The following is a 17,300-nucleotide window of genomic DNA, read 5'->3' on the forward strand; positions in this document are numbered from 1 at the left end:
CCACATAGCACAGGGAGATTCCCTCTGTGCTTTGTGACCACCTAGAGGGGTGGGATAGGGAGGGTGGGAGGGAGGGAGACGCAAGAGGGAAGAGATATGGGAACATATGTATATGTATAACTGATTCACTTTGTTGTAAAGGAAAAACTAGCACACTATTGTAAAATAGTTATACTCCAATAAAGATGTTTAAAAAAAAAAAAGAAGATAGAAAAGGAGGAAAAATAAAAACAGACAGGATGAATAGAAAACAAATAGCAAAATATGTCAGAATATAAAGAAAAATAGATAAAAATCATAATCATAGCTGAAGATTTTCATACCCCCTTCTCAGTAATTGATAAAACAAGTAGTAGAAAAAATCAATAAGACTATGGTAAGACGACCAACATGACTTAACTGACCACTATACAGAGCATCTGCAGTATATACATTCTTTGCAAGTGCACGTTTACCAAGACAGACCATATTTTAACCTGTTAAAAAGAAAAAACAAACCAATAGATTTCAAAAGTTAGATATCATAAAGAGTATGTTGTCTGACCGCAATAAAATTAAATCAGAATTTAATAATGAAAAATATCTAGAATCTTCTAAATATTTAGATATTGGGTAAAACATTTCTAAATAAAATATGGGTCAATAAAAAGTCACAAAGAAAATAGAAATTACTTGGAGCTAAATGCTAATGAGAACACTACTTTAAAAATTTGTGGGATACAGCTAAAGAAGTGATTAGAGAAACATAGCTTTAAATGAATATATTGAAAAAGAAGACAGTTTTAAAAGCAACGATTTAAGATTTTCGCATAAATGTTAGAAAAAGTACATAAAATTAAACACAAAGTACACAGAAGAAGGAAATAGAAAAGAGTGAAAATAAAAGAGAAAATAGACAAGCAATAAAAAAATTAACAGAGCCAATAGTTAATATTTTGAAAAGATTAACAAAATAAATAAATCCTACCAATACTAATCAAAAGAAAAAACAAATTATTAATATCAAGAATGAAAAAGATGGAATCACTTGAGATCCTACAGACATTAAAAGGAAACAGAATACTATTAAGAATTTTATGCTAATAAATTCAACAACTGTTAAGAAATGGAAAAATTTCTCAAAAATCACCACTTACCAAAACTTACAAAAGAAAAAATAGAAAATCTGAAGGGTCCTACATCTATTTAGAAAATGAGTATGTAATCAAAACTTTCCTACAGAGAAAACTTTGGCCCACGTGGCTGTACTCATGAACTCAGTTGTGCATTTAAGGAATAAATAATATCAGTTTCACACAAATTACTTCTGAAAATAGAGAGTGGTAGAACTTTTTCCAACTTATTTTATGGGGCCAATAAATCCTAATCCCAAAACCTGACAAAGAGAGTACTAAAATAGAAAATAAAATTAATAACCTTCATGCAGAGTAGATACAAAAATCTTTCACAAGATATTAACAAATGAACTCTTGCAATAAATAAAAAAAGTAATACATTATGAGCAAAGGGGTTGATCCCAAGGAATGCAAGGTTGGTTTCACACTTAAAAACCAATTATTTTATCTTGTTGTAAAGGAGAAACTAACACACTATTGTAAAACAGTTATACTCAAATAAAGATGTTAAAAAAAAGTTATTTTGATTCACCACATTACTTAAATAAAGATGAAAATAATATAATCATCTTTCTGGATGCAGAAAAACCATTTGAAAAAATATGACATCTTTTTTTAAACAACTTTATTGGAGTACAATTGCTTTGCAATATTGTGTTACTTTCTGCTGTATAACAAAGTGAATCAGCTATAAGTATACATATATCCCCATATCCTCTCCCTCTTGCATCTCCCTCCCACCCTCCCTTTCCCACACCTCTTGGTGGACATAAAGCACTGAGCTGATCTCCCTGTGCTATGCAGCTGCTTCTCACTAGCTATCTATATATCTCTCCAACTGTTTGTATCATCTTTCATTTCTTTCATCAGTGTCTTATAGTTTTCTGAATACAGGTCTGTTGCCTCCTAGGTAGGTTTAGTCCTACCTATTTTATTCTTTTTGTTGCAATGGTAAATGGGAGTGTTTCCTTAATTTCTCTTTCAGATTTTTTATCATTAGAATATAGGAATGTGAGAGATTTCTGTGCATTAATTTTTTATCCTGCTACTCTACCAAATTCATTGATTATCTCTAGTAGTTTTCTGGTAGCATCTTTAGGATTCTCTGTGTATAGTATCATGTCATCTGCAAATAGTGACAGTTTTACTTCTTCTTTTATGCTTTGGATTCCTTTTATTTCTTTTTCTTCTCTGACTGCTGTGGCTAAAACTTCCAAAACTATGTTGAATAATAGTGGTAAGAGTGGGCAACCTTATCTTGTTCCTGATCTTAGAGGAAAAGGTTTCAGTTTTTCACCATTGAGAGCTATGTTGGCTGTGGGTTTGTCATATATGGTCTTTATTATGTTGAGGTAAATTCCCTCTATGCCTACTTTCTATAGGGTTTTTATCATAAATGGGTGTTGAATTTTGTCAAAAGCTTTCTCTGCATCAATTGAGATGATCATATGGTTTTTATCCTTCAGTTTGTTTATATGGTGTATCACATTGATTGATTTGCATATATTGAAGAATCCTTGCATTCCCGGGATAAACCCCACTTGATCATGGTGTATGATCCTTTTAATGTGCTGTTGGATTCTGTTTGCTAGTATTTTGTTGAGGATTTTTGCATCTACTCATCAGTGATATTGGCCTGTAGTTTTCTTTTTATTATGACATCTTTGTCTGGTTTTGGTATCAGGGTGATTGTGGCCTCGTAGAATGAGTTTGGGAGTGTTCCTCCCTCTGCTATATTTTGGAAGAGTTTGAGAAGGATAGGTGTTAGCTCTTCTCTGAATGCCTGATAGAATTCTCCTGTGAAGTCATATGGTCCTGGACTTTTGTTTGTTGGAACATTTTAAATTATAGTTCCAATTTCAGTGCTTGTGATTGGTCTGTTTATATTTTCTATTTCTTCCTGGTTCAGTTTCAGAAGGTTGTGTTTTCTAAGAATTTGTCCATTTCTTCCAGGTTGTTCATTTTATTGGCATATAGTTGCTTGTAGTAATTTCTCATGATCCTTTGTATTTCGGCAGTGTCAGTTGTTACTTTTCCTTTTTTATTTCTAATTATGTAGATTTGAGTCTTTTCCCTTTTTTTCTTGATGAGTCTGGCTAATGGTTTATCAATTTTGTTCATCTTCTCAAAGAAGCAGCTTTTAGTTTTATTGATCTTTGCTACTGTTTCTTTCATTTCTTTTTCATTTATTTCTGATCTGATTTTTATGATTTCTTTCCTTCTGCTAACTGGGCCTTTTTTGTTTTCTAATTGTTTTAGGTGTAAGGTTAGATTGTTTATTTGAGATTTTTCTTTTTTCTTGAGGTAGGATTGTATTGCTATAAACTTCCCTCTTAGAACTGCTTTTGCAGCATCTCATAGGTTTTGGGTCATCGTGTTTTCATTGTCATTTGTTTCTAGGTATTTTTTGATTTCCTCTTTGATTTCTTCAGTGATCTCTTGGTTATTTAGTAGTGCATTGTTTAGCCTCCATGTGTTTGTATTTTTTATAGTTTTTTTCCCTGTAATTGATATCTAGTTTCATAGCATTGTGGTCAGAAAAGATACTTGATACAGTTTCCATTTTCTTAAATTTACCAAGGCTTGATTTGTGACCCAAGATATGATCTATCCTGGAGAATGTTCCATGAGCACTTGAGAAGAAAGTGTATCCTGTTTTTTTTTTTTTTTTTTGGATGGAATGTCCTATAAGTATCAGTTAAGTCCTTCTTTTTTAATGTGTCATTTAAAGCTTGTGTTTCCTTATTTATTTTCATTTTGGATGATCTGTCCATTAGTGAAAGTGGCGTGTTATAGTTCCCTACTATGATTGTGTTACTGTCGATTTCCCCTTTTATGGCTGTTAGCATTTGCCATATGTATTGAGGTGTTCCTATGTTGGGTGCATAAATATTTACAATTTTATATCTTCTTCTTGGATTGATCCCTTGATCATTATGTAGTGTCCTTCTTTGTCCCTTGTAATAGTCTTTATTTTAAAGTCTATTTTTTATGATATGAGAATTGTTACTCCAGCTTTCTTTTGATTTCCATTTGCATGGAATATCATTTTCCATTCCCTCACTTTCCATCTGTATGTGTCCCTAGGTTCGAAGTAGGTCTCTTGTAGACAGCAGATACATGGGTCTTGTTTTTGTATCCATTCAGCCAGCCTATGTCTTTTGACTAGAGCATTTAATCCATTTACATTTAAGATAATTATCGATATGTATGTTTCTATTACCATTTTCTTAATTGTTTGGGGTTTGTTATTGTAGGACTTTCCCTTCTCTTATGTTTCTTGACTAGAGAAGTTCCTTTAGCATTTGTTGTAAAGCTGGTTTGGTAATGATGAATTCTCTTAGCTTTTGCTTGTCTGTAAAGGTTTTAATTTCTCCATCAAATCTGAATGAGATTTTTGTGGGGTAGAGTAATCTTGGTTGCAGTTTTTTCCCTTTCATCACTTTATATATGTCCTGCCACTCCCTTCTGGCTTGCAGACTTTCTGCTGAAAGATGAGCTCTTAATCTTATGGGGATTCCCTTGTATGTTATTTCTTGCTTTTCCCTTGCTGTTTTTAATATTTTTTCTTTGCATTTAATTTTTGATAGTTTGATTATTATCTGTCTTGACGTGTTTCTCCTTGGATTTATCCTGTATGGGACTCTCTGCACTTCCTGGACTTGATTGACTATTTCCTTTCCCATATTAGGGAAGTTTTCAACTATAATCTCTTCAAATATTTTCTCAGTCCCTTTCTTTTTCTCTTCTTCTTCTGGGACACCTGTCATTTGAATGTTGTTGTGTTTAATGTTGTCTCAGAGGTCTCTGAGGCTGTCCTCAATTCTTTTCATTCTTTTTTCTTTATTCTACTCTGTGGTAGTTATTTCCACTATTTTATCTTCCAGGTCACTTATCCATTCTTCTTCCTCAGTTATTCTGCTTTTGATTCCTTCTAGACAATTTTTAATTTCATTTATTGTGTTCTTCGTCATTGCTCATTTGCTGTTTAGTTCTTCTAGGTCCTTGTTAAACGTTTCTTGTATTTTCTCCATTCTATTTCCAAGATTTTGGATCATCTTTACTATCTTTACTCTGAATTCTTTTTCTGGTAGACTGCCTATTTCCTCTTCATTTGTTTGGTCTGGTGGGTTTTTATTTTGTTCCTTCATCTGCTGCATATCTCTCTGTCTTCTCATTTTGCTTACCTTACTGTGTTTGGGGTTTCCTTTTCACAGGCTGCAGGTTCATAGTTCCTGTTGTTTTTGGTGTCTGCCCCCAGTGGGTGAGGTTGGTTCAGTGAGTTGTGTAGGCTTCCTGGTGGAGGGGACTGATGCCTGTGTTCTGGTGGATGAGGCTGGATCTTGTCTTTCTGGTAGGCAGGGCTGCATCTGGTGGTGAGTTTTGGGGTGTCTGTAAACTTATTATGATTTTAGGCAGCCTCTCTCCTAATGGGTGGGGTTGTGTTCTTGTCTTGCTAGTTTTTTGGCATCTGATGTCCAGCACTGGAGCTTGCTGGTCATTGAGTGGAGCTGGGTCTTAGCACTGAGATGAAGATGTCTGGGAGAGTTCTCAACAATTGATATTACGTGGGGCTGGGAGGTCTCTGGTGGTCCAATGTCCTGATCTTGGCTCTCCCACCTCAGAGGCTCAGGCCTGACACCCAGCCAGAGCACCAAGACCCTGTCAGCCACATGGCTGCTAGTGTTGGAAGGTCTCCTGAAGAGGTGGGGGTGGCTGTGGCTCACCACAGGGACAAGGACACTGGCGGTGGAAGTTCTGGGAAGTACCTCGCCATATTTTCTTGATAAGAGGCTCAGAAAAGTAGGACTATAAGGGAACTTCCTCAAACTAATAGAGTACATCTCTAAAAGAGTTCAGAATTTCTAAGGAAGTCTTGAAAAACAATTCCATTACCAGATATCACTATCCATTAGAAAACTATAGTAAATAATTAAAGCAGTATGGTATTGGTGCAAGGATAGATAACTGACCAATAGAACAGAACAGATAGAGTCCACATATGTGGTACCTAGTTTATATAACAAACACAATACTGCAGGGAAAACGTAGTTTTCTGCATAAACAGTGTTGAGTGAATTGGAGATATACATGAAAATTTTTTTTTCCCTGATCTGTACCCAACACTATACATTGGGCTATGTTAAAATTAATAACATCTGTTCATCAAAATATCTTAAAAGAGTAAAAATGCAACCCAGATATTCACAATACATATATCTGACAAAGAACTCATACCAAACCTCTACTATGAACTCCTACAAAGTAATAAAAAAAAAAAGAGAAATAATCCATTTAGGGAAAAAAGGACAAAAACTTTAACAGTCACCTCTTAAAGGAGGGTAGAAAAATGGTCAATAAACATATGAAAAAGTGCTCAATTTTATTAGTCTATAGGAAAAAGCAAACTAAAACCACCATGAAATACAACTGTTCCCATCTGAATGGATAAAGTAAAAAGGTAGGAAAATTCCAAGTGTTGATGTGATTGTGGAGTAATAGAACTCATATGTGTTGGTGGTGTGAGTGGAAATTGATACAACCATTTTTTTCAACATCTACTCAAGCTAAATATATGCATAGTCTATGGACCAGCAATTCCACTTCTGGGTGTATAACCAGAAATAAAGACATACTAGAACATTTATAACAATGCTATTTAAATGCCCATTTGCAGAAGTATGGATAAATAAAGTTTGTTAGAGTCACACAAAGGGATACTACACAGCAATGAAAATAAAAGATGTATGACAACAGAGAACAATGTGGATGAATCCCACAGACAGAATGTTGACAAAAGAAGCTACAAAAGAGCACACAGCATCCTTACAGTGCATGATTCTATTTACCTAAAGTACAAAAAACCCCAAACTCATCGAGGCTGTTAGAAATCAGGACAGTGGTTACCCTGAGGGAGGAGTAGTGGTTGAGAGGGATCCCAGGGGGGTTTTCTGGGGTATTAGAGCTTGAGCTGGGTCCTGGGTACATAGATGTGCTCAACTTGTGAAAGTATATCAAGCTATACACTTATGAGAGGTGTACTTTCTGTAAGTATATTTTAATAAAAAGTTAAAGAATCATCTTTTCCTTCCCTCATGTCCTCAGCTAGAAGAACTATAACTGCTTTTATTGAATGAACTGTCACTAGATAGATGCAGCCAAACAGCAACGTTTTTCTTTTTCTACTGTTGCTTGGTTTAAACCCTCCCTAGGTGAAATATTGGGCAGGTCTCAATACTGGGATATATTGGGCAATATCCCAATATGGCTCTTCCTGTCACACTTAGGTAATGAATACATAGTCCCTTTGTTTTGGCATTAAAAAGCCCACTCTTGCCTCATAATCACGTAACTTCAGCCTGGTCCAAAACTTCAAACTTTTATCCAATATAAAGCTTTTCCCTTCCTGCAGCGGTGTCCTGACCTGGGCCTGGAAGCCCATAGAGAAGGCAGAATGTTCCTGTTTGTCTTCTTCATTTGTTCCTAGCTCATCCTCTGTTCACTCACTGCCGGCTTGTCTAAGCCCTTAGAGTTGGGCCAAGGCAGAGGGGATTAGGAGAAATGGCATTGGTTCATATGGCTGGAACAGCTGTGGTGATCTATCGGTTCCCCCTGGATGCTGGCTTTCATAAAGTGCTTTTGTGGGTTTTCTGGAGAGCCTCCCAGTGAGACCTCAGATGGCAGTCTCCCCAGTGTACACAATGCTTGTCTCTGGCAGCTGTTGATGAGCTGATTCCAGGCCTGGGCTTTCAAACACCCTACACAGACCCTTGCTGTTGGGATCCTTTCACCCTGTTGGGGAATCTTCTTGAGTATGTTCTGTTTTGAGAAGACTCCAGATCAGCTTCTCCTCATGGAAGCTACATCTTTCCTTCCAGAAACACGTGAACCTTTGTCCTGCTGTTTGTGGAGCTGCGGCTTGCTCCCAATACATTCTTCTCTCTTCAGCTGATGGTGGTTGTTCACCTTTAAACAACCAGATTAGGTTAAGATACAAGTCCTCACATTCCCCAAGCTTCTGACATGCCCTTAGAAGCCCCTCACTTGGCTTGAGATGAAGGACAGCAACTCCTTTGTTCCCCAACTCCTTTTTTCCACCAGAGGACGAGTGAGAGGGGAATGCACAGCACACTGATCATTGTGTCCAAAGAAATTCCCCGGTCTGGCCTCTGGTACATCACCTCTTCCATGCCTTGAGGTGGGTCTCCCAGCATTCCATGGGTAAACGGTCTGGCCCTTTGCTCTAGGGCAGTGGAGTCTCTGTGAGGAACTTGGCACCTATCTGATTCTCAAAGTGAGACAGCAAAGTCTCATTGTAACATCCTCCTACATAATTAATCTCCTTCCTCTTCTCATCTATCAGAGTTTTTCTCTATTGGCTTTTGTCACTTTCAACCTTGTGTTCCAGTTATTGACATGCATATCAAATTCCAGCTTCCAGACTACAGGTTTCTGGGGAATAGGGGTCTAGTCTGATTTATCTTTATCTCCCACAGAACCTAGCAGAGTGCAGGTACAGAGTTGGAGCTTAACACATAACAAGGGAATGAACAGGTGAATAATTAGAGCCACCCTCTGCAGGAGTGGTCACTCAGGGCAGGCATCAACCTGGCCTTTTGTTAAATACCCCAGGATTTCCTGATTCTGTAGCCCATGTTTAAAACTCAATCATTTGCTATTCACTCAAAAATATTTTTCGAGAATTTACTATACGCCAGGCACTGGGTAAGTGATTGGAAAGAAAGCAGACATAGCCTCTACCCTTTTGGAGTTTAGAATTGAACTGTTGTGAGTTTAACATTGAGAGATGAGTAAGCTTTGGCTAAGTGTATAGGAAGAAGAAGAGCCAATCCCTGCAGGGAAATGACTATCAAGCACTCTTGACTCAGAAGTGAGAATGTGTGGATACATCCAGAGAGAAAGGGTAGATGAGCCAAGCTGTAACAGAGCAGCCTGGAACAAGCACATGGTCCAGGCTTGAAGATTAGGGTTCTTGTGGAGGGTGAAGTGATTATAAGGAAAAGATACAGACAGGCTTGGGCAGGCAAGAACAAGTGTCCTTGAGGGCGGCTCTGGAATCTGGTTTACTTCAGCATCGGAAGTCATATTATTTAAAAATATGATTTAAAACATCCTCTAAATCTTTTGTAAACATACTCATCCCAGTTAATGAAAATAAGCACTGAGATATCTTTTTGAAGTTTGCGATGGTACCTGTCTCTCAATTAATAATCTTGTCAATTTTCTAAGACATTTAAATGCTCTTGCCCCATGATGTCACTGAAAGAGGGAATTGTAATCTGCTCTCAACTCTCCCCACCACATTCACACACACACACACACACACACACACACACACACACACACACACACACACACACACACACTCATGTATATGCTCACGTACACTTGCCCCAAGAAACTGTTTGGCTACTCTGAAGTCAGGTACTTATTTACCTTTCATTAAACTGATTGACAAGGAATTTGAAAAGTGACCTTGGGGAAAGAATATGGGTTATCCCAACTGAACCTTTATAACAAAACCATGCCAAGTTTGCCTGAGGGAACAAAAGAGTTCTGCAAAATAGGCTGAGTTGGGCACATTTTCTCACCATGAGAATATCATGCACAATCATCTCAGCAGCAAAACTCAAAGCCACACGAAGAACCAAGTGTGTGTGGTCTGGAATATTAACAACGCATTTTAATTTGAAGGCACTTCTGCCTGTAGGGCTTTGGGAGCTAAAACAGAAAAAGTAACTAAAAACAAAAGAAGATGAAGTAAAATGACAGGCCGATGATAACCTCTGGTCTATAAGCAGAGAGCCGCCATGATTCCTAATAACATGTGAATAAGCAAAGTTTAAGGAGTGTTGTAGAAAAGTAAAAGATATTAAAAATATAGAAGGAACAAGTTGTCATAATGCCATTGCTTATTGGTACAAAATGACTGTGAGATACCCACTGACTAATGTTGTATAACCTGCAAACCACAGGGGACTCAAAAGGACACAAACACTAATATTGAGCCTTAGCACTCAAGGTATACTCCTTCTGTAGCTGGGTTGATCTTTTATGTGGCAAGAGAAATCCTTCCAATATTTTGTGGTCCTGGTAAGTATCAGAAGTCAATGCTACCTCCTAGCTGTGGGCAATGCTACAGGTGAGGGTCAAGGACATGGCTAGAATAAGATTCTACAGGGAAACTGGAAGGGATTAATAGGGAAGTAGAAGCAAGAAGCCACTAGTAGCTGAGTGTAGATGGATAAGAATAGGAACATATTATTAGGGGGAGGAAGTGGAGTTCTCCCAAAACACAGTGCAGGATCCAAGTCTAATAGCCAGAAAGAGAATGGATTTTGGGAAATAGCAGCACCAAAGGCCAAAGCACAGAGTGCAATGGACATAGCTAACCATAAAGGTTGAAAACCAAGGGAGGCAAGCAAAGACATGAAGGCTAAAGGCCAGGAACAGGGCTGGGTTGGAGTTATCTTGGGAGAAAAAGTAGGGAATAAGGCAGGGAGGTCTGTGATTGATCAGAGTGGTCAGACAAAAAACTTCGTGGCAAGGAACATCTCTTTCAGATGTGACAGAGCTATTCCAACTGACTCACAAAAAATCAACACCAGATGGCTCCAAAAGAGATGCTTCTCTTGGATTTGCTGTTTTTTTTTCTACCTCAGGAGGAAGAAAGTTGAGCAATAAAGCAATGTGTACTCTCCAACATGATTTTCAAGTCTGTTTCATGGAACACTTCTTGTAAGATGCTTAACAAAAAGCACTCCGTGGTCAAATACATTTGAAAAAATGCTACATATTATCCTCTTCTTTATGATTTACAATGTACATTAGTATAGTGAAGGTTCTGAAAAGTCCTGCAGTAAAGAGGCCGGTTTGACTTTATTATCCTCATTTAATGCAGTGTTACTCAAAATTGCTGGACTATGGAACACTTTTCTCACATTACACCTCTTAATTTCCTGAGGTTCTTTTGTTCTGAGCAGTGTGCTTTGAGAAATGCTTTTCTAGAACTTTTGTTACATTTGTCCTGTGGACTCAGTTATAAAGACAAAATCCACCTCAACTCAATGCTAAGGAGATCAGACTTGCTTTGATAGTATAAATGAATTAACACCAAGTGTGGATACAATATTACCCAGAGAAAGCCTTTGTTGTTTATTTTAAATATCTATTTCCAAAAAGGACTTGAAATGGCGTGTGTGTACTTGTGTGTGTGTTGTTGTTGTTTATTGTCATCGGAGCCTGGAGAGAGATGGCCAGGACAATTATTCAGTTACAATGACTTCTGTTTTTGAAGTGGGAATGACATGAGCAGTCATGATAAACCAGGCAATGGGTACAAAGTACTTGAAGGATAAGCTGTGTCATTTTTCAAGTCTGCCCATTAGAAGTAGGGTATTGAAGCAACATGGTGGCTGCTCAAACAAAAGTATGTAGACTTTCTGATGGCAAATCTATCAAATTCAGCATCTGAAAATGGAAATCATAATTTTGGTGTCCAGCCATCTCTCTATTGCAAACAATTCATTCAGAGCTTGACTGTTGTGACAGAAGCTAGGTATGGAACCAGCAGTTCTTAAAGCCTTTTGGAGATGGAATTGACCTCAACACACACTGTTTAAGTAAATCAAAGGAGTCAGTATGGGATCTTGGCTAGGCTTTGGGTAGCCTGGCATGTATTACATTCTTCTATAACTTTTCAATAATAACATTATCTGCTTGAAGCAGGTAATTCAGGCTGATATGGAGGACCACATGCCCCTTCCATCTCCCACCTCTGCAGAGAGAAGCTCTAATTGGTGAACAAAGAACAGGAACAATATGCTATTTTTGACTGACCTACCTCTTCCTCAAGATCAGGGTCATATCCTTTGTTTGGAGGACTAAGGGATTTTGTGTGGGTGTGCCTTTTCCAGAGAGGTGCCAGGGTGGCCCTGAGGGCAAGACATCTAATGAGCTTGCTCAGGTCTGACTGAAGATTGAGCTTTTGCCCTGTGATAGAACAAGGTTTTGTTACTTCCAACTCCATTTCTGGAGCTTTGTATTTCCAATTATATTTCGCTAGAAGTGGATTTTTTAAATGCTACTGCAGGTTGTAAAGGGTACATTCTGTAGCATAAAAATAAGGGGAGAAAGGGATTAAGACATAGGGAGGAGAGAGAAGTTCTAACAGTTAGAAGTTCTAACTTCTCTAACGTATGGAAAAGTTCTCTAATTGGAGTTTCAGGAGGATATTAATAAAGAGAATGTGGAAGAAGCAATCATTTAGGAGATAATGGCCAAAAATTTCTAGAACTTAAAAAAAAAAACACAACTGATCCTCAGATTTGGAACTCCAAAAAATCCTAGGCAAAGATAAATAAAAAGAAATTCTCATTTAGATGTAAATCACAGTGAAACTACAAAGCATCAAAGGCAAGGAGAAGACTTGGAAAGCAACTAGAGAGTTAAGACTTTCTACAAGGCATTGTAAATAGCCTGATGGAGTAATTTTTGTACAATAATGAAAACTAGAAGACAATAAGTGGTATCCTTAAAGTGCTGAGTGAAAATAATTGTCAACCAACAATGAAATACGTGGTGAAATGACCGTTCAAGAGAGGAGGGAAAGAATAACATATCCACGCTAGTAGAAAACAAGATAACAGAATTTACTACCAGCAGATTCAGGTAAAAGTACTACCAAATGGAAAGTCTCAGATACAGAAAAGAATTACCAGCAAAGATTTCTATATGTATGTAGGTAAATCTAAACAAATACTGACTGTATAAAGTAATAATGTCTATTTCATCAAATTAAAAAAAATACAAACCAAATACTGGACAACAATAGCATATAATTTGAGAAGTTTGATTAGACATGAAGCACTAGTGTCTTTGTTTTGGGAAAGAAATAGAAAGATATTGATTATTTAACTTTTTAAAGTATGCATGTTAAAATACCTGGAGTAACTACTAAAAGAATGGATATGGGAAATATAACCTTAAAACTCATAGAAGACAAAAGAAAAAAGAAAAAAAGGTGGGGAGGGAGAAATAAGCTAGCTAGAGGTTAATCTCAGTATAAGAGGCATTTACATTTTTTAAAAAGATATTTCAAACAAAACCCAGGTCATTATGAGGAATTCTCTGCTGTCATTCTTTAGATCTCCATTTCTTCATCTTCCTATATTCATCAGCAGCATCTGAAAGAGAAGATGACTCAGAGGCAGGACACCAGAGGAGGCAGGATTCTGGTGCAAAGGAGCAGTCATTAAAAGGACCAACCATAAAAAAGAATGAAGTAATGCCATTTGCAGCAACATGGATGGACCTAGAGACTGTCATAATGAGTGAAGTAAGTTAGACTGAGAAAAACAAATATCATATGGTATCGCTTACATGTGAAATCTACAAAAAATGGTACAAATGAACTTATTTACAAAACAGAAATAGAGTCACAAATGTAGAAAACAAACTTATGGTTACCAGGGGGAAAAGGAGAGGGGAGGGATAAATTAGGAGATTGGGATTGACATATACACACTATTATACATAAAACAGATAACTAATAAGGACCTATTGTATAGCACAGGGAACTCTACTCAATACTCTGTAATGACCTATAGGGGAAAAGAATCTTAAAAAGAGTAGATGTATGTATATGCATAACTGATTCACTTTGCTGTACAGCAGAAACTAACACAGCATTGTAAATCAACTGTACTCCAATAAAAATTAATAAAAATACAAAAAGGACCAAGGAACTATGGAAGGTCTAAGGGAGGGAGACTGAAGGAAGGGATGCAGGGAGAAGGTCTATTCTGACTGATGGGTTGGTCACGTGCTGTGATCTAAGAACATATAGGTGTGATCAGCAGTTCAAAGACATGGGACAAAGAGGTTTCCTGATATTGAGACTGCCTGAGAAAAAGTGTTTTAAGGGAGTCTGGGATCGATGGCAGTGAAAGAATCAAGTCAATGCCAAAAATAGCTACCTAAGCCATTGAACAAAATAAACCCTAAGCATCGAGGAGAATCCAGGTCTGCAGGGAGGTGGCATGGGGTAGGTAGTTTTCTCTTTTATGTTTCCATTTAACACTTCTTTGCCGAGAGAGAGACTAGTCTGTGTACAACCCCACACTAAACACGCCATCCCCATGATCATTTGACAGCCTCTGCTCTCTTGAGGTGAGAAGATTCAAGTACATAAAAGATAGAAGACAAGATAGTGAAGAAAAGGGTGTTTATAAAAAAGGAAGTGGAGGTGGAAGAATTTGTGGAATGGGTACTTGGGATGGACTCAAGCATTGAGTGTGAGTCGCAGGTGGAACAGATTGGCTACAAGTGTGCAAAGCTGACCACTGATGTTAGCATCATAATGGATTTTTTTTAGTTGTGCTCTAGCAAGTTTAGTGTCAACAATTGTAAAGATGCATTAAATACACACACATACAAACACACACACATTACAAAGACACAGTTCTTTGTGGGGTCATGAAACTTCTTACTTCTGCAATAACAATGCAGTGGACATTTGTCATTCTTTTTGGCCTCCTAGTGTCACCTCCTTCCGATGTTTGGGAATTTCTTACATTATAAGTTATAGCCCATATGTCCCATAGACATTAAGATAGCAGACATTTTTTCCCCAGCCTCAATTGTAGCTAGGGCCTTGGTCACATGGCCTAGGCTCTGCCAAACAGATTGTTGAATTGAAGGCTGATAATGTGAATAAGTGGTGTCTGCCCAGGATCCATTCAAGCAGCAGCAGTGGCCGCGGTGTAGTAGAAGTGGCCATGGCAGTGAAGACAGGGTCTAGGGATGCTAACTGGGCAGTGGAGTCTCTGGAGGGAGTAATGATGATGTGGTGGAGGCAGTCATGCAGCAGGTATAGCTTTCTGGAGGCAGCAGGGACACTGGTTCTAGTAGCCCTAGTGCCTAGTGTCTAGTGATGCTGGCAGTGCCAGCTGTGGCATTGGGTGCCCAGAGGTAGCAGCAGTTTTGCACTGTGATTTGGGCATTGTACTTTGCATTGTAACCTCCAGACCTGCTTCTCTGGTTTTCTGGAAGACACTGCAAGCTATTCAATATCTTTTTTTTGCTTAAATTAGCTTAAATAAGTTTCTGTTGTTTAAAAGTTATAATCCTGCCTGATTCATAGAGCAAGGTCTGTGTTTTAAAAAAATGTGAGTGTAATTCCACAAGATACCACTCCTGTGTACCAAGCCAATAATGTCTCTGAGCTAGTTTTTTACTCATTCACTGCATATTTATTGGCCTCTACTTTGTTCCAGACATTGTGGCAGACACTCTGGATACAGCAGTGACCAACATAGATACTGTCCTTGTCATTATGGAGCTTACAGCTTAGCAGAAAATACAGATATTACATAAATAATGAAAAGCTAGTGATGGAGTTCTATAAAGTGGTAACTTACAGTTATGTGCTATGGGAAGCCTGACAAATAGGGAAGCTTAACCTAGTTTTGGGTCCCAGGAAAAGCAGACAGTGAGACATGAATGATTTATAGGAGTTAGCAAGGTATAGGAAAGTAGAGTGAGAGAAGGCATTTCAGATCTGGGAACAAAGTTCTTGAAGACCCAGAGGTGAGAAACGCAGTGGGGATTTTGAGAATCTAAAAGAACTCTCATATAACTAGAGGAGAGAAAGTGAAGTATGGGGAAAACTGAAACAAGACATTGAAGAAATTAGTGAAAGTTTATGAAGGGCTTTATAAGCATGAAAATTAGATTTCTAGATCCTTCATCCATTGCATAATTGCCATAATTTGTATTCATTTGCCCCAGAGAAAAGAGGACAAAAAGGAGCCCAAAGAAATCTTAGAAGTCAACTGAGTTTCTAAATAGATTATTTTGTATTGTGGGTTGAATTTCATCTCCCTCCCCCACCATTCCCCTCCTCCGCCAAGTTCATATATTAACGTCCTAACCCCCAGTATATCAGAATGCGACTGTATTTGGAGACAGCACCTTTAAAGAGAATTTGGCTAAAATGAGGTCTTATGGGTGGGCCTTATTCCAATATGACTAGGGTTTTTATAAGGAGAGGAGATTGGGACATAGATAACACACAGACAAAGGGAGACCATGTGAGGACACAGCAAGAAGGTGGCTGTCTGCAAACCAAGGAGAGAGGCCTCAGGAAAAGCCAACCTTGCCGACACCTTGATCTTGGACTTCTAGTGTTCAGAACTGTGAGAAAATAAACTTTTGTTATTTAAGTCACCCAGTCTGTGGTATTTGTTAGGGCAGCCCTAACTAAAATTAACACATTTTGAAACCTAAACAGAGATAACAGTCTTGAAAATCAGAGCTTTTGATTTGTAAGATCTGGGATTCTTAAAGAGAAAAGATTTTCCACATGCTCAGAGCCTGATTTTTAAAAATCCAGAGACAAATGGTCTAAGAGTTGGTATATAAATTTAATACCATAAATAAAGAAGTTAGATTTTTAAAGATAATAATAATTATCTCTAAGACTAAATAAATGTGTAGGAGGCAGTATAGAATAAACAGGAAATAGACATCAGAAACTGTCTCACAGAAGGGATCCTGTGCTCCTATTCTGCTCTGGGCCAGTGGAAACACCAGAGATATTTGAGAGTAGCTCAAAAAACAGGGAACCTAGTCTTCATCTCCTAGCATGTGGTTTGGAAGAGTCAGGTTAAGCACTAGAGCAGCAGTGGCCAATTGAAGCAACTCTGCAGATGGGTCTAAGGGCAATTTCATAAGCACACAGTGTGAAACATGGAACCAGCTCTTTGATGATGAAAGGGGTGTGGATCTTTCTAAAAGGGGCCAGTAGACTCAAAGGAGCCTTGAGATTGGGATAAGGAGAACAAGGACCTGTCAGATGGAGGCCACGGTTAAGACAAGGGTAATCTTACCAGATGCAGGTGGACATAAAGGACCAAAAAATGCTGGAGAAGAGATGCACCTTATCAGACACCAGCAGAAGACAAAGGATGACTATGGACCAGAAGCCTCCCCATATTAGAGCAACCAGACAAATGTAAGGCCTTCCAAACAGACAGAAAAAAGAGGGATAAAACAGAAAAACAATATTGAATTTGACTGGGAAAAAAAAATTTGATTCAGAGTAATAAATTACATTGAGATATGTAAAATAAAGGAAGGGGACTTCCCTGGTGGTCCAGTGGT

Source organism: Kogia breviceps, chromosome 1 (assembly GCF_026419965.1).
Source record: "Kogia breviceps isolate mKogBre1 chromosome 1, mKogBre1 haplotype 1, whole genome shotgun sequence".
Classification (NCBI taxonomy): Eukaryota; Metazoa; Chordata; class Mammalia; order Artiodactyla; family Physeteridae; genus Kogia; species Kogia breviceps.